Source organism: Gavialis gangeticus, unplaced genomic scaffold (assembly GCF_001723915.1).
Source record: "Gavialis gangeticus isolate Ggan-Ray unplaced genomic scaffold, GavGan_comp1, whole genome shotgun sequence".
Classification (NCBI taxonomy): Eukaryota; Metazoa; Chordata; order Crocodylia; family Gavialidae; genus Gavialis; species Gavialis gangeticus.
In genome coordinates this window covers 40,849,146-40,867,173 of record NW_017728997.1, presented here as the reverse complement: position 1 = coordinate 40,867,173, position 18,028 = coordinate 40,849,146, and the positions used below count along the sequence as shown (strand labels likewise).

Here is an 18,028-nt window from a genome sequence, read left to right as displayed (position 1 = left end):
GATGGTGTTTAACACCGAAAAATGCAAGGTACTCCAACTTGGGAGGAAAAACCTGCAGCATTCTTATAGGTTTGGCAGTGCTACACTGGTTAGCACTATGGATGAAAGGGACTTGGGGGTCATAACTGACCACAAGATGAACATGAACCTTCAATGTGATGCTGCGGCTAGTAAAGTGAGCAAAACGCCCACTTGCATCCATAGATGCTTCTTAAGCAAATCCCAGGATGTCATTCTCTCATTGTACTTGGCCTTGGTGAGGCCGCAGCTGGAGTACTGCATCTAGTTTTGGGCTCCACAATTCAAAAAGGATGTGGAGAAGCTTGGGAGAGTGCAGAGGAGATCCACATGCATGATCAGAAGTTAGGAAAATAGACCTTATGACGAGAGGCTGAGAGCCATAGGGCTCTTTAGCCTGGAAAAGCGCAGGCTCAGGGGTGATTTGGTGGCCACATATAAGTTTATCGGGGTGCTCACCAGGATCTGGGGGAACGTTTGTTCACCAGAGCACCCCAAGGGATGACAAGGTCCAATGGTCACAGACTCCTCCATGAGCATTTCAGGTTGGACATAAGGAAGAACTTCTTTACTGTCTGAGCCCCCAACGTTTGGAATAGACTGCTGCCGGAGGTGGTTCAAGCACCTACTTTGAATGCCTTCTAGAAACATTTGGATGTTTATCTTTCTGGGATTCATTTCCCATTTAAATCAGTTGTCATCTGGTTCCATCTCAGATGCAAATGAGATCAGGGGAGTTGCTTCAGTCTTATCACCCTTGTCTGGAGGGCTTTAAGTGCGTCTCCTACTGCATCTTCCTTGTCTTTTGTTAAGCCCTTCCTTTAATCAGTTCTTGTTCAGACTGAGGTAGGGAGGGGGAGAGTTCTTTGTGGGTCAGACAGGCTGCGTCCTGTGCCAGGGTTCCCCAAGAACACAGAGCTGAGAGGTAACAAGACTGCTAGAATTTCTCCTCTTAAGCACCTTTTACACAAGCTGAACATGTGCCTAGCTCTCTTCAACCTCTCCTTGTGTGACTTGTATTCCAAGTCCCTTATCATTTTTGTCACTCACCTCTGGACCCTCTTGAATTTCTCCACATATGGCTTGCCTTCAAAGTCCCAAAATGTCCTTTTAAAATATAGAGCTGCACACCACCTTTAGATGAGGCCTAACCAGTTCTGAGTAAGAGGCACTATCTTCTCCTGTGTCTTGAACCTAGAACTGCTATTGATTCACCTGTTGTGCAGCTGCATCACACTGTAGACTCATGTTGAGTCTGTGGTCTACCAAGACTCCCAGGTCCTTCTCCATACTGCTGCCATCCAGCCAGGTGTCGCTCACTTTGTATTTGTATTTATGATTATTCTTCTCAAAGTGTAGCACCTTGAATTTGTCAGTATTAACCAGTACTTTCCAAGAACATTGATCCGTCCTGTGCAATTATTATGGAACATTTATTTGTATAGAGTACAATATGTATGGAATAATAATGTACTGAAGATTTGTTGGTAAGACATAGCAACAAAGTAACATCAGCTAAACTGTGAATGGCCGGTTTACTAAGGATCTCCTGATAAAAAAAAATGCGTGGAGGTGACAGGCCTTGCAATGAGATACAAGAAAAGTTACTCCAGTCTAATCACCACCAACTGCTTTGGAGGAAGGTATGAGAAAATCTGTGGTCAGGAATTATTGGATAACCTGCTTCCAAAACACTTTTCCTGATAACCAGCCTCCAAACTAATGGGTAAATCCTGAAGTATAAGTGGTAGGAAGCAGGGCAGTATTCAATTTAGAGATGGTTGAACAATTAGTTTGTCACAAATTCTTTTGGTGACTTTTTTTTCTTGAATTGAGAACACTGGTTATGGGAACATGTTCTGTAAAGAAGAAATAATGATTTTAATAATAGGACACTGACATTTTGATTCGTTCAAAACAGTTTTTCTCTGATTTTTTTTTCCATTTGCAAAATAGTACATTCCATTCCAACCTCAATGCATAGTTTAGAACGATATTTTGCTCATTCTAGTGTGTTAGCATGGTTTTCAAGGGAAAAAGAAGTAGTAAGGACTCTGGGAATTGGTAGGTATCCTTATTCTCCAGGAGAACATGGTTGTATAAGAAGCATATCCAGAACCCAGAAATTTATGGTCCAGGGTGGTGTTCAGTTAAATACCAGAGCCCAGGAAAGGATATTCCTTTATTAAACCTAATCCACAGTGAAAAAAAAACACACTAACACACACACGACCTACAAACCACAGGAGTTCAGTAAGATTGAACCACCTCTAGAAGTGATTTCTACAGTTTCAAGTTGAGACGTTGGCTGCTTGAGAGTTTATGCAGTGCTCAGTCAGCCTGGTTAATCCTTCTCAAGCACTGATGAATTGTTCATATTTATATGCAACATAAAAAGCCCCCCATAACTATGCCAGTATCTCCACTTATGTTGCCAGCATTTTTCAATACTGTTTTAACTAAAACTATTGGGAACTGCTAAGCATTTATCACATGCTAGAGAACTGCTTTAACTATATCAGTGTAATATAGATGAGAATTCCACTTATGTGGATACTTTTGTACCAGAATAAAAATGTTTATACCAATATTCTTGTACAAGAAAGGAATAACTTTCTTGCTTACTCTTGCTTTCACTTTCTCACTCTCACTCTCATTCTCACTCTGTTTGTCCTCCACTTAGACCCAGTGGTGCCAGCAGCTTGCCCTTTCTGGGAGGAGAAGGTAGAAGAGACTCTTTTCTATGCTTTTCTGGACTACTTTTGGCTGTGGCCACTTTGCTGCCTTCAGTGCCCCAGACTTGGACTTCTCCAAGACTTTGTACAATTTCCCTTCCCTGTGCCTAGCAGCCCAGGAAAGCACAATCTGTTTGGCCAATTTGCTGCTAGGCCAGTCCAAGGTGGGGACCGTAAAACAAACTTGTTAATAGGGCTTGGTACTGATGGCCTCAGCACAGGAGCTCCACAGCTGCACATGCTGCTTCCTGGCTGGCTGGGGCACAGGGTGCCCACACACTGAGGCACCCTGTGTCCTAGCCAACCCCCCCTACAGCACATGGAGCAGGACAATGTGTCCTGATGCAAAGCACATGGGCAGGGGTGTGCACTGCAGCATGAAGTAGTAGCACAGATTTATGCTGCTATTTTATTTTTTATTTAAATTTATGCCACTACTGCTTCTTCTGCTGCAGAATGCATACCCCTGCTCATATGGACACAGCCATGGTGTTTTTATTACTGACAAGCTCAGCCCCTGGGAGGGCTACATATTTTTACTCTTGTGCCTTTTGACTTTTATAATAAGTGTTCAAAAAGCTCTCTCTCTGTCTCTCTCTCTCTCTCTCCCCCTCCCTCCCTTCAGTCTCTGGCCCTGGCACCAAGGTTGTCTGAAATGTATGTTAGGCCACCTACAGGTGTTCAATTACAGCAGTGGTGTACCAATGACTAGGGAGGCAGAGGGGGTCCATGGCCTCTGGGTCCCAGCCTCAGGGGGGGCACCTTCCAGGTTTGTGTGAGGCCCACTCCCCGCCCAGTGTGTTGTGGCTTTCTTAAGCCACTCCAGCTGGAAATTCTGGCCACTGCCTCGCCCCCCATGGCTGGTGTACTGCATTGCTAATTCCCCCATGGAAGTGCCATGGGGCGGGACATGGGGCCCCATACAGGGTGATTTGCCTTGGGCCCCACACCCTGCTCAGATCATCCACGGGGTGGAGGGGGCGCCAATACAAGCATTGGCCCCTGGGTACCGGGGACCCACGGTACACCACTGAATTACAGGAACAATGGGATCTGATCTGCAATCCCAATCATCACACCTCCTGCCATTCCACACATGCATGGCAAGAAGTGCAGTTGTGGAATTGAGGATCAGAACCCAATCATGCCATCTTCCCAGTCCAAGTAGCTTGTGTGTGACATGTGACAGATCAGGGAGGGGACCGGCAGCACAGTGGCAGATAGGCCAGGTAACAGAAAGCAGAGCAGCAGTTTGGGCAAGGAAAGGGGATCAGAGTGGCACTCAGGGAAAGCGTGGGGCTTAAGTTGTAGCATGCTTGCCAAAGACATTGCCCCCTCACCCCCAATAAGAATTAAGGAATTTCCATTCTATGTGTAATGAACTCTTATTCCCAAATAGTTCTTTGCAAGTATTGTAATTATATTGACTACATCAATAATTTAGCTAAAATGTCTTTATTGACCCTAAAGGCTAATGGAAGTTATACACTACTTCAAAAAAATGTTCAAAAATACTAAAAGAAATACCAATGGCATACTAGATAGCAATGTTATAGCATTTACAAATGGCTGCACCCCACAGTAATTATAGTTACAAGCATTTGATCAGTATATCTATAAGTTGTCTAGCAAAGGAAATTCTAGCTCTCCCACACTGCCTGGCTCCAGAAGATTAGGTAAACTAGTGAAAAAACCCTCTATCTTGCTGTTTTATCTCCAGAGACTTCTGGTTACATCATTTTCTGAGCTCTAGAAATCAATAAAATCTAACCCCAAACTTCTATACATACCTCTGGAAATGTTTATTGGTAACCCATTCTTTCATGTACCTAGGGCATTTCAGTTACTACACATCTCATATAACATGGAGGTTGGGCACCTCCTTGTCTGCCAGCTCTGGATGTTTAGGTAAATGGTTGGCCCTGCTCACTCTTTCCTAAAAATGTAATTCATATATGGCAATCCAGTTCTTGAGCATCAGCTTAGTGGCAGCAACAGAGGGCCCAAGTGCTGGAAAGGACAAGCTGGAATAGGAGACAAGAACTTAGCCTATACACCAAGGAGTCCACTACTCAGTCTTTAGATAACCTGAATCACTAAATCAAAGGCCATCCACTGCCTCTCTCTGATGGAATTTAGTGAGCTATGAACTACATTGCTTGCTGAAATATTTTACTATCTCTTCTTCAATACCAAAGAAAGAGGTAATATGCTCACTATTAGACCTGGCATTGACGTTCAGTAGACTGAAGGCCCAAAGCCAGCATGCATTTCAAGTATTTACATACTGGTCCCTGTCCCCATTCATCCCCAAAGCAGTGCTGAACACAAACATGCAACCTCCTCAATCCTGCCTTCCCCAACTGCACAGTGGAACCATACTTGTTTTGTTAATGAGGACCTGAATGATGTGTGTGCATGGGGTGCGGTGGGGTGGGCAGGGCAAAGATTTGCCAAAATATGGTTAAGCCACTTTTAAATAAAAGGAGAGATTCTATGCTCCAAGATATTGTCAGAATACCATTGAAGTCCAAAAAATTATGTCATTTTAGAGAACCTGAGACTAAGTATTTGTCCCAAGCAATGTTCAACAGCAATATAGTTTTACAAAAATACTCAAAAAGAACCACACATTATTAATAGAGTCCAATTTTGATACCACATTAGTCTAACCTGTGGCCAAACAAAAAATGTCAGGATGAAGATCAATTCATTAGGTTGCAGTGCAAAGCAGTAGGAAGCCAGTTATTGAAATATAATTTCCTGCTGGTTAATTTATCGTGCAAAGCTTTGTAATTGGAAATGCTGTAAATCTAATTTGTCTTAATATTGCAATAATATTGGCATAAATGTCTCTTTAAAGACACCAATAAGCTAAATGAAATTAAAACCCTTTAATTAAAGCCCTTTTAATAAACTCAGCAAAGATATGCTAAACATTTGCACATAGGTAAAATGTTTGCAACATAGGTTTGCAATCCAAGGACTGATTATAAAGAAGAAAAATTCCCAAATTTGGCTTGACCAATGAATGTACAAGATCTATTATTTATCATACCTGAGGGGAAAAAAATCATGGCATTTATGGCCATACAGGACTATTATAGCATCTAGTATAACCTTCTGTATAGCAAAGACTATAAATTCCATGATGTGTCTGACTAAAGCATGGTTTCCCGAAAGGTATTTAAAGAGAGAAAGAGAAATAATCTCTAATTTCCCCTGCTAGTTTGTTGCAGTGATCAATCAGATTCACTATTAAAAACAGTGTTTTATTTCTAATTTAAATATACTTGGCTTCAAATTCTAAGTATTGGTTTTTGTCCTGCATTTCTCCTTTAAAGATCCCCTGGTACTTAATGTCTTCACCCTAGCATCACAGACAATCTTTATGCCCTCTATTTTCAGTAAGATTAGAAAGACAGTTACAAATTTAGCTCCTAATCCTGCATGTACTTAACACTACACATTATAAATAATCCTATTGACTTCAAAAGGCAATTCATAGTCTGGAAAATTAAGCAAAGGATCAAAATCGGTGAATTTAGCAGTAGTAGAAGCAAAGCATAACTTCTGTTTCATTGTATGAAATGTAAATATTTTCATTCCTCTCTCTCTGCTGAATAACTTTTTTGTTCAACAAGAAAAAAGGGGAAAATATCTGGAAATGAAAATTAAACTGCTGCAGAAAAGGCAAGTATTTGCCCTTCAGGAAATTTTGGAAGTTATAAAACTATCTATGATGTCTGTTCCTGAACTGCCAAAGCCTCTCTGTTCAGCAGTAATCAAGAGGCATTTTAATCAAGAAGGGGAAATAAGGGACCAAGTGATAAATCTGACTCTTGACTGAAGGAATACCCAGGGATTTAAAAGTAAAATTACTTAGCTTAAGACAAATTGGTTTGTTAGTTTTATAAATGCAAACTGAATACTTTAATCCTATTCATTTATTTTTTAAAGAATAGTTTTTACTCATCTTCATTATATTATCTCAAACTTCAGGAGGGAAACTTCGTTTATAAATTAAATTATAGGCTCCAGAACCAGTTATGATGTGCTCCAGTTTTGAACCCAGCTATTGCAGACCTTGGTGGTCTATGCACATGATAATGAATTTGGTACATTTGGTACGGATAGGTGATTGAACTGAAACAAACTGTATGCTTGACAAATTAAATCTGGTTTAGCAAAAGGCAGTCTCATAATGTACAATATAGAAATTCTGCATATCAGTGCTAGCAGAAGTGACACAATGAGGGCCTTCTTATAAACAACCCATCAACTTATAAGAACCAGCCTTTGCACTGAAACCACAAGGCAGCAAGCTCCTTGACCTCACAGTCTTCAGAGAATGAGTCTAAATGACTACATCTGAAGGTCCGAACTCTGTATGATCTTTGAAATATGTTGAGAAGTATGTTTAGAACTTGCTCTCATGCTGTTATTTTTCTATGGGAAGAATTGACAAGGTTATAATCAGACCTACCACATAGCAAAGCAAATGTTGACTACAGCATGGGGGCTTTTGATGAAAAAGTAGCTCTATCAGGAGCGTTACATCAAGGTAATTATAGCTCTGAATTTTGAAGTACTATTGTGATGTCTTAAATTGGAGCTTGGAGCAAATAATTTACTGGAGATTATAACAGTGGCAAATATACAGTATGAAGGAAGAGGAGGAGTTGGAGGAAAGGAAGAGGACTGAATTAATTGGTGTACCTCTCAAAATTCTGTTTTTTAACTATATGTTTTTCTATACAAATGAAAACAAGGACTCCAACAATTACAGTGAAATAAGAAAAGAGAGGACAAAATATAGCCACGTTTGTTGCATTACACAATAGCATCTACTATTGTTCACTACTTTTTACTGTAAAAATAAATAAATGGAAGACCAACACAGGCTTTGATACATGAAGGAAAGATGAGATTTGGAGCTGCAAGTGGCATATAGGAAACTAACAATAGTACCTAGCGTCAATAGTACTTTTCAGATGCATACCTCAAATCATTTTACAAGGGTGCTAAATATCAATCTTGTTTTCTAGATGGGAAATAGAAACACAAAGGATAGAATTCTATTTCACCTAGTAGATAACCAAAGTGTACCTCGTAACCAACTCCAAGGCTAGGGACAGATATTCAAAAAGCTCAAGCCTGAATTGATTCGATCTTTGCAGATCTAACTTGCCTAGGTTGAATGAGTTTGCAACTGCACAGACATTCCCTCCGGACTGAAGGAATACTGGCACACACCTGCAGTGACTCGGGCTAGAAGCTGGAGGGCGCTAGAGAAGCCCTCCCTTCTCTTCCAAAGTGCTGAGTTGAGGAGGCGTGTGGCCAGGCTCTGAAAGAATGTTCTGATTAGGGAGGGGTGTAAACCCCCACCCTGCCTGCACCATCCCAGGCTTCTCCCCACTCTGCTCAAGGAGCAGGAATGTTGCCAGACCCCTGATGATACTCAGCTTTTCAATCTCCCTCTCCCTGCTTCTTCATACTGTTTGCAAACATGACATGAGGGAGCCAGCAGGGGGCTCATAACACAGCATTTATCAGCCCATCAACAAAACAAAACCCTCTCTCATTAGTTCAAACTCTTCTTAAACAGCTTTTTCCAATGAAGCAGTGGAGAAACACTACCAGCTTACCTGTTGATTAGCTCCAAAAATCGCTAAGTGGACACTGTTCTGTCTGTCTGTCCCAGTGAAATTGGAGACACACACACACACACACACACACACACACACACACACACACCTCTCAGCATTAAGTGAAATTGGAGACACACACACACCTCTTAGCATTAGCTAGCATACCACATGTCTAGGATCCATAGGGCTGGGGTCTGTGTTGTGGGAGATGGGAAGGAGGGAAGGAGTGCAGAATCCCTGCTTGAACAGGGATCAGCAAGTGGGGGGGCCGGGGAAGCAAGACAGACCCTGCTGTGTTGCAGTCTCCTCTGGAACTCTGACTAAGCAGCAGAGGGGCAGGGCCAGCTCTGCTCTCTGGAGCAGATGGCACAGTCCAGGGCTGCAAAGCATCTGGGATGCTGGGAGACTCTGGTTTAACTTAAACCAGGGGACAAACAGTACATAAACCAGGGTGGCCAGAAACAGTTAAGTCTGGTACTACATGCAACCAGGTTTATCTTAAACTAGTTTCAGACATTTTGAAACTGGTTGATGTGTGCTGAACTTATGTTCTGTTACAGGTTTAAAGAAGTTTCTGATATCTTAAACTGGTTCATGTGTAATGACTGTCCCTAACCTAAGTTAACAGGCTAAATTACTGGCGAAATTGCCATTACCACTCTGGCCATAAAAGTGCCCCCATTATAGGAATAGAGTGAAATCACAAGCTGTACTTTGGCCACCTAATTGAAAAAAAATCTGCCCAAAGTGACCTAATGAAGGTTGCCCAGCAACCTTTCTATAATTTTCCAGGTAAAAAATCTAATTATTGCAGGTTTGCTTTAAATTTGTCTCCCTCCCATTGCTACAGCGGAGAAAATAAGTCTGGGCACTCAGGTTTACAACCTGTTTTCCCCAACTTTTTTCCCCCAGCAGCCCCTTCCTTCTCTCCTTACTGTCAGACCCTGATTTCCCTGAGCAGATGGAAATGAGGAGCAAATTTGAAGAGTTACCTTGAAATTAGATATAGTTGTAGCAATTTGCATACAGTACCCATGCACTCAGTTTATCTATAATTGATGCACATTATCATTCTTTGAAGCTGCTAGAAGTTTTATCACAAGTACTCCATAAACACACTTCTGAGCAGCACTTTGGCACCTACGTATAGGTAATACAAACTATTTTTTAATCGTGTCTGTGTGTGTGTGTAAAAATATATATACATACACACAATACACGCACCCTTATACCTTTGCTGTCCTGTCTTGTGACTGACATGGTTCACTTGACAGTGCATAATACATGTCTCCAGTGAGCCATCATTATCCCTGTTATAAGTGCAAGTGCACATCCGTGTGCTCATGTTCATTGCCCTATCCTTTACTCTTAGAGTCATGTAAATCACATCTGTGTTCCTTGCCCTCCCTGTCCTCTTCCTTGTTATTGTCCTCTTTCTAATCCTTTTTGTTGTTGTCCTATTTCTTCTCCTCCTCTTCCTCCTCATCCACCTCCTCTCCATCATCATCATTGTCGTATTCTTCCTGCCCATCATTATCATCATCCTTTTCCTCCCCATTGTCATCATCCTCTTTCTCCACATCACCATCTGTGTCATCATCCTTCTTTTCCTCCCCACCATGTGGTCTTCCTCCTCCTCTTCCTCCTCCTTGTCCCTATCATCGTTCTCCTCCTCTTCCTCCTACTCATTGCTATCATCCTTTCTGCTGGTCTTATTCTTGAACAGCTTGTGTCACTCTTTCCCCTTCCATGTGTCTTTATCATCTCCTCCCTATCCTTTCCTTCCATCTTCTTGTAGTACAGCTGAAACTCACTCACTTTCATTCCAACACAGTCCTCGACTTGGAGGTTTGTGTATCTGTACATGAGCAGGTTCCTGGCCTTCCACAGGGCATTCCTGAAGTCCCAGATGAGCTGGTGAAAGCTGGCTGTCAAAGTCCCTTGCTGTTTGGTCAGGTGGCTGAACAGCAGCACCTCTCTAGTCAGGGTCTTGGCCCCTGTCACCACCCGGAGGAGTTTTCTTACTCTCTCCAACACCTCCTTGGCATATAGGCAGTTCCAGAGGAGGTGGTCAATTGCTTCCTCCTTCCACTGGCAGGTTTTTCCTGGGGCAGGCCAATGAGCTTCTCTGCCCCTTTCTGTGTCTGAACAGGGAAAACCTAGTGAGCTAGTTTACAGTTCAAATCCCTGTGTTCCTTCTTCAGGTCCTTGTGGAAGATTCACTCCCATATTGCCTGGCAGCTGTTGCTAGGGAGTATGTCCATGGGTGAAAGTCTGCCCCTTGCCCTTACTACCTCTTGCATTTTATAGTGGTTTTTCAGAGTCACTGGGCTTTCATTTTTATAGCTCATATCTGTTTCAAAATGGCTGAAGGACCTGGTAGAACTGTGGTGGTTCCATGATCCACAGTAGCATGTTGGGCAGCTTGAATACCTACCAGCTCCAAAAAAATGCCCTGCAAAATATTTCACTAAGCAAGCTATTTTGGAGTCTGCCAGTTTGCAGATCTGAGTCAGGTACTTGTCCCACAGAAACAGCAGGATGTCCACCATTCTTCATCCCCTGGCTCACTTCAGTTTGTGTAGTGTGGTCCTCATGACTTTCTCCCATAAGCCCCAGAAGAAGACACACATGACCCTCTTGATTCTATGGATGATTTGTTACAGGGGAGGTAAGATTGGTGTGGTGTACAAAAGCACTGTAAGTAATACCACATCATTGGCAGGCAGTACATGTTCTATAGTCCCAGTCTCTCTTTGACTTTGATCTCAGTTTTCTCTCATGCTTTCTGACCTTTCAGCTTGGTGTTGAACCCTGCCCCAAGGATTTTTACCCCCTTCTGGGAGACAGAGATCCCCAGGTTCAATAGGTCTTTGAGTCTTCCCAGTGTTAGGCAGGTGCTCTTGCCCACATTAAGCTTGGCCTCTGCTGCCAATCCATACTCTTGGGTATGTTACAGCATTCTTTCCACCAACCACTGGTCCCTGCACAGGGCATTGAGGTCTCCACATATGCCAGTCCAAACTTTTTTTTGGCTCATGATTGACTGCATAGACCATTCAAACAATGGTGACCCCACAGCTCAGCACTGCTCAGTATGTGTGTGTACTCCAGATCCATGTGCTAATTAGCCCCTACAAAGGATCCATGTGCTAATTAGCCCCTACTCATGACTAGAACTCAGTGTTCTTGTCATGAGTCCTGGAATGCTCAAAAAAAGGATGTGCATGTGAGGTACAGGGTAACCTGGTCCTGCTTCACCTCTTGAAGGGTGGGGCCACACTAATGTATGTGCCAAGCTGAGAAAGGGGACAACAGACAGATTCTGTGTGAATTGTTTGGGGAGGGGTGGCATTTGGTGATGTTTGACAGGCATTTAAGGCTAGTGAAGAAACAAGAGTCACTGGAAATGGGAAAGAAAGGCACAGAAAAGCTGTGGGAATGAAGAGGAAGTCAAAATATATGCAATGTTGTGGCTTGCTGTGACTTGAAAAAGAGTCAGTGGTGAAGGGGACTGTGTTTGATGGGTACTCTCATATATCTTATTCAGACAGGCTTCACTAATCTATCCTGGTCAGGGGGGTGGGGTGGGAGAATGCCATGGGGTGGTTTTTGAGCCTAGAGGGTCTTGCTTGCCTGGGCAGAATGTCCTTCTTCTCAGCCTTGGAGTGGCTTGGTGTGGTTGTGAGGTGTGACCTGTCCCTTGCGCTGTGGGTGGTCTTGCCCCTGTGAGGGTCTGTGGGTGCCTCCAAGTGTGAGGATCTTGGCTATACAATTTATAGAGCTGTAAGATTGCTCTCAGGCTTAGCTTGTTCCTTTTGGCTAAGAGCAAGTGAAACTTGGGAGCATTTGAACTCCAAGGCATCTGGGCTTGGTGTTTGAATATAAAATGCCTGCCATGGTTTTAGGAATATCTGAAGTCCCAGACTAAAGAGTCTGGGAGGTAGGATACTTGCTATAGCACCACACAGACTTGAATTATTGAGCTTTGCTTAGTCAATAGAATTTGAAACCCATTTGGCTGATTGGGCCTAGACAATACATTTCAAAAAATAAAAATGTAATATTTTTGCATCAGCATCTCAGCCTTTTGGATAAAAGCAAGGATTTTTGGCACCAAGGGAAGGGTGACAGGGCAGGCTCTGGCCTTCCTGGTGCCAGCCTGCTATTGCATTACCCCAACCCCAGTGCCAGTTCCCTGTGGAAAAAAAGACACCTTCCCATTGTTTAAGGGCCAAAACAAAAAGTTCCTGTCAGCATTTTTGCGCAATGTGGGCCATGTGTTTCATAGTTATGCTCAGTATTGCCTGCATTTAATCAACAGTATAGTTATTTCCACTGCTTCTTTGTGTGCAATTATACGATGGGAGGGTTTTTTCCACCCCCCATGCAAACTGAGGGGAAAAGAAAAAAAAACTTGTCTTATATTTGAGTAAATACAGTAGGTCAAACAGAACTCACTCCATAGATTCATCACTCTACACTAGATATTGCAAAGCTACCCCAAGCCTCAGACTGCATCTGGACTGCAGGACTCCTCCCAAGACAGATCTGCTGGGCCAGCAGCTGCATGAGCAGTGGATTCAGCAGTGGCTGATGTGGGTCAAGTGGTGGCTGGGAGAGTGGGGGCAACAGTGGCAGTGTTCTAGCAGTACCAGACCTAGTAGTCACAGGGAATGGTAAATGTCAGTATCCATCTGCATGTAATTATAGAGAAGTTTTGAAAATAATTTCATAGGATTAACTTGACCTCTACTATTGGAGGTCAGCCAAAGCAAGGTCATACAAGTACCCTTTGTGCATAAAATTTGCTTAGTGAAGCTATGAGAAAGCATGTTTTTGGTGGTCCCTCCTCAGCACTGGAGTTCCTTCCCCCTTCAGGCCCATTAGTTCCCGAGCCTGAGCATCTTCAGAAAAATGTCCTTTTTTTTTTGGTAGGCTTTCAGCTAGTGAAGTTAAGTTTGGGGACACTGTTGGCTAGGGGAGGGGGTTGGGGAGTTGTTTATTACATAGTATTCTAGTCTAATATTTTGCCTGTTTTTTTCCCTTATAATTTATCTTGCTTCTTTTGTATTTTAGAACTACATGAGCTCCCTACCTCCCCTCCCCCACCTTGCCTATAGATAGCAGCATATAAATAAAATATAAATACAACAAAATACATCTTTTCAGTTTTTTATGTGACCGTTCAGGTTCTACTTCCACTTTTCTAATGGTGCAGATGGACTCTTGCATACTAGATAACACACTAGCATATTTGCATCTCTCCTTTGAGCTACTCAGGCCTTCTATATAGTGAGGCAAGGCTCAACTGAGGGAAATCTATCTCCAAGCCCCAGCTAGGCATAATCAGGAATTAGGCTGTCATCCTCAGGAAAATGCCCCTGCTCAGTTTGTACTTTATGAGCTCTGAAGAGATAGCAGCAAGCTGTCTAGACAATAGACCACCTTGCTGTTCCCCTGGATTGCTTGGAACTCCTACCCCTAAGTATGATCTGATTTGGACCCTTCTTTTTGTCTCCAATTGCTTCTGTTCCTGTCTTGGACCCCCTGGCCCAAATTAATTGCTTGCCCCAACCATAACCTCATTTTTACCATATCCTGACCCAAGACAGATGCCTAGCTTGACCTTGGCTTCCATTGTGATAAAATCCCTGACCTAGTATAATCCCCTAGGACTGACCACCTGTGCAGTGGCCAATCCTTATATTTTTCCCAGACCTTCTAATACAAGGGGCCATAGTCTATTGGCCACACTAGTCCCTTTTAAATGTCCCTCTCCATGAAAGAATTGGTGGCCAGCCTATATGAGTTGCAAATCTAGGTGGACACCCTGCAGGCACAAAACATGGCCCTATAGAACATATGGTAGCCTTATGACAGCAGAAGGCCACCTTGAGAGCTAGACCAGGCAACAGGGGTTGGGACTCAGCCTGTAGCTACCTCTCAGCTCACTTCTGAACTCAAGGTTCCATTACTAAAACCTTTTAGCAGAGACCTAAATTGTGAACCATGTCAGCTGTTACTTTGTCCCCCAAATGTACCTGATAGACAGGATCAAGGTGTGGCTGCTCATTCTTCTGCCTTTCCCTTAGGAGTAGAGGGCACTATGGAGTGAGCAAAGCCAGCCATGTAAGCCAGCATGGTGGGGAATAAAAGCACCCTGGAAGCAGCTGCAGAGGCTGCCCCAGCAGACAGCAAGGCTGCCTGGAGCATGGGGCCTAAGCCTCTGAAAGATAAGAGGCTACAGGGCAAGTAAAGCCTTGGAGAAGCCTGGCAAGCTAGAAGCAAGAAACCAGCAAAAAGGTAAGTAGTAATTTCTTTTTCTAACTCTGTTCTGCAGCTCTTGCAAGCCCAGGGTGGTGGTGCTATAGATTTAACTCAGCTGCAGCTGAGGTGGGGATCCTGGTCTTTAGCTAAAGCTAATAGCAAAAGTGAAAGTGGTCAGCTCTGAGTACTTGGTCAACCATGCCTAGCTCTGCTCTTCACAGAAGCTACCTGTAACAGAGTAGCATTAGACACCAAGATTACCTTTGTACTATACTTAGAAGAGAAGATACCAGTCACCAAAGAGCAATTGTCACCATGTTCAAAGATGGTGCCCTCCCATGTTTTGTGCACCAAGTGGTGAAGTCTACCCAAGTTTTTTTTTTTCTTTTCATGTGTGTTTTCTTACATACAGGTAGCTATTTTAGTCAGGTTTTCCTTTTCTATGGGAGTATATGCCAGGGACAGGACTAACTTTTGAGCCCTAAATAAGCTCATTATCCAAAACTGATATCCATTTTCCCTCATCAGTTAGCTATTTGAAATTCTGGGACAAGCATATGCCTTCATGAAGTTGCATCTGAAAGGAACGTACCACTTTGTTGGTATATTTAAGGGGATGAATGGAATACAGATTTCTGCACTCCATGTCATGGGTTTATCTGAGGATTCTCCCAGCCCATACTCTCCATAGCAGTGCTGGTCAAAAATAATGTCTGGTTCCAGTGCATCCCAGCAGTCCAGTCCTAATTAGACCACCTGAAGCAGGCACACAAAAGCCTGGCCCTCTTTTTCATACTAAAGGCAGATGCTCCCAACTTTGCAATTTAAGTGACACTGTCCCTGTGTTGGGGGCCTCAGGAGTCTTTGAACCCATGTTCCTTCTATACCCAGGAGATGATCCATACTGCATTTAACTATAATATTTGGGACAAGGAATTGTTGGCCATCAAGGAGGCCTTTTCAGAGTGGTAATATTATCTGGAGGAGGTACTATTATTTGGAAGGAGCCCAACAGCCACTACTGGTTCTGATGGACCACAAGAATCTAGAACATTTGTGTTTGGCAAGGAATATCAATCTGTCATGTTGGGCTGTGGGCAGCCAGGTGTGGGGGGGTCACTTCATGGTCAGGTGAAATCAGGAATTCAGAAGGCAGGAGATCTGTCCAGGAAACCAAGTCAGAGACTCACAGGGTCAGGAAGAGAGTGAGATATGGAGTCTAGCCAGGTCAGGTATCCAAAGAATCCATCAGTCAATAGAAGCACAAGTCAAGGGAAGCACTTCTGGTCCACTTCCGGGTCTGCCAGGGAGAACACAGGGGGGCACCACCACACCCCCCAGGCTTGGTGACTGGTTCCTCCTGGGTTTGGGTGGGGCACCCAGGGTCCCCCTGCAGCCTATTGCTGAGCCGTGGGAGAGTGGGAAGGGGGGCAGCGTGCTTCCTGGCAGACCCGGAAGTGGACTGGAAGTACTTCCAGTCCACTTCCTTGTGCACCACCAATCAAATTAAACACCCCCCCACACTCCTGTGGGATGCTCCATGCGCCCCAGCATCACAGCGATCATGAGCCATGCTGGTACTTCAAGGTGTATAGAAAAAACTTTTAAAGCTGTGTCTTTGTCCAAATTGCTGATTCTCTGAATCAGCATTGAATCTTCAGATTGGGGTTCAGCTGAATCGAATCGGGGACAGTGGTACGAATCAACAAATCGAATCACTGTCCCTGATTCAGGATGAATCTGAAGTGAATAGGGCCCGCCTCGCACACCCATACTGTCTTGCTCTTCATTTTTGATCCAAGAATCACTTTGTTAATCTTATTAATGGTTAGAACCTTTAATGGTTAGAATATTTTGCTTGAAGAGCAAGGGGTATATTAGTATAAAGGGGAATTTTTCCAACAAAGGTAATTCTAGAGTAAAAACTTCTACCTCTTGTGGGGACGGGGGGGGGAAAGCCTTTATCTTCAACACAAAAGTTAAATACCATATTTTCTTGCATATAACACATACTTCCCCCCCAAAAAACTGGCTGCTTTAAATTGTAGCATACATTGTATGTGAGAAATAGGGTAAGAACAGTTTCTGCAAATTACAGAAAAATTAAAATTAAAGTCTGCTTGAGTGACAGGGAGCAGAACAACAAGTAGGCTATGCTTCCTAGAGCTAGCTACAGACATTCAAAAAGCCCATGGTGGAAGTACTCTATTGCACTTTACTTAAACACGCTATAGGTTAGTGCAGGAGTGAACTGAGCAGATGTTTGCCATTTGGTGTGGGTTGGGGCTCAGAGCCTGCTCACACTGGCTGAGACCAGTAGGTAGGGGGCACTCTTGCACACCTCACAGCATGCCCCACAGGCTACCTAGGCTGCTGAAAATTCCCAGAGCCAAGTAGGCAAGCTGTTCCTGTTTTGATTTTGTGAACCACACCCCCAAACCTCTGCCATGTCACTGTGAACTATCCCCCTTGTTAGACCCGACTCCATGCGATGCCCAGCGACTAGGGAGACTATGATCCAATTGCTCATGGATCCTGTTTCTCATTAGCCATAGCAACCATGGAGCAAACACCAGCACACATTGCTCACAACAGCTTTATTCAGAATGGAGACAGCTTCGGGCAATGGTTCCTCACAGACACACAGCCCATGAACCAGGGGACCTGCACTGAACATTAGTTCTTTTTACATTTATACACCTTGGTTCATGCTCATTAACATTTACTCCACCCTGGCTTCTCCTTTGTTCCACCCTTATCTTCTCCTATCTCAAGCTCTGCCTCTGTTGATGGTTTACTTTATTAGCATGGAATTGCCTATGCATTTCATTCATTTACATGCCTCTCTGCTAAGAGTGCATGCTCAAGACTTTGATCCTGGCTTCCTCTGGTCACTTGCTGGTTCTTTCTAGTTTCTTGCTGACTCCTTCTTCAGCTCCAAGGCCTTGCTTCTGCTTTATCTCCTGATGAAAGCTGGTGGGCTACATCTTGTTTTCTTATACCATATATCCTACACACTATCCCATTGTTAGGAAATTGCTTGCTTAAGTGTTTGCAATGTTACTTTTAATATATCATTCTGCCTTGTGTGCAGCAGCTTAAAGCCTTGTTTTAGCTGCAAACCCAGTGCTCCCCCAAAATCCAAATATTGTCACCTAACACCCCTCACTCAGCTCTAGGCTTCAGAAAGAGTGCCAGGGTGAACATGAGTGCCTTCCACCACAAATAGCATGTGCCTCTGTGTTTCACTCTGCCACATCCTGTTATGATGTCTGTCCATCCATGCCAAAGCAAGGAGACCTAGGAGCTGTGGCGGGGCCTGCTGGTCAACCTGTGTGACTCTAGCCAGAGTCT

At 43.6% G+C, this 18,028-nt stretch overlaps 1 long non-coding RNA gene across 1 annotated transcript; it reads right to left on the bottom strand.

The window, feature by feature from the left end:
* Window positions 1-977: 977 nt before the first annotated feature.
* On the bottom strand, window positions 978-17,768 carry LOC109288899. The gene is made up of 3 exons (XR_002095247.1): window positions 17,677-17,768; window positions 4,604-4,607; window positions 978-990 (listed from the first exon to the last, which is right to left on the bottom strand). It is a non-coding gene; the product is annotated as an uncharacterized LOC109288899 (long non-coding RNA).
* Between the last annotated feature and the right edge of the window lie 260 nt (window positions 17,769-18,028).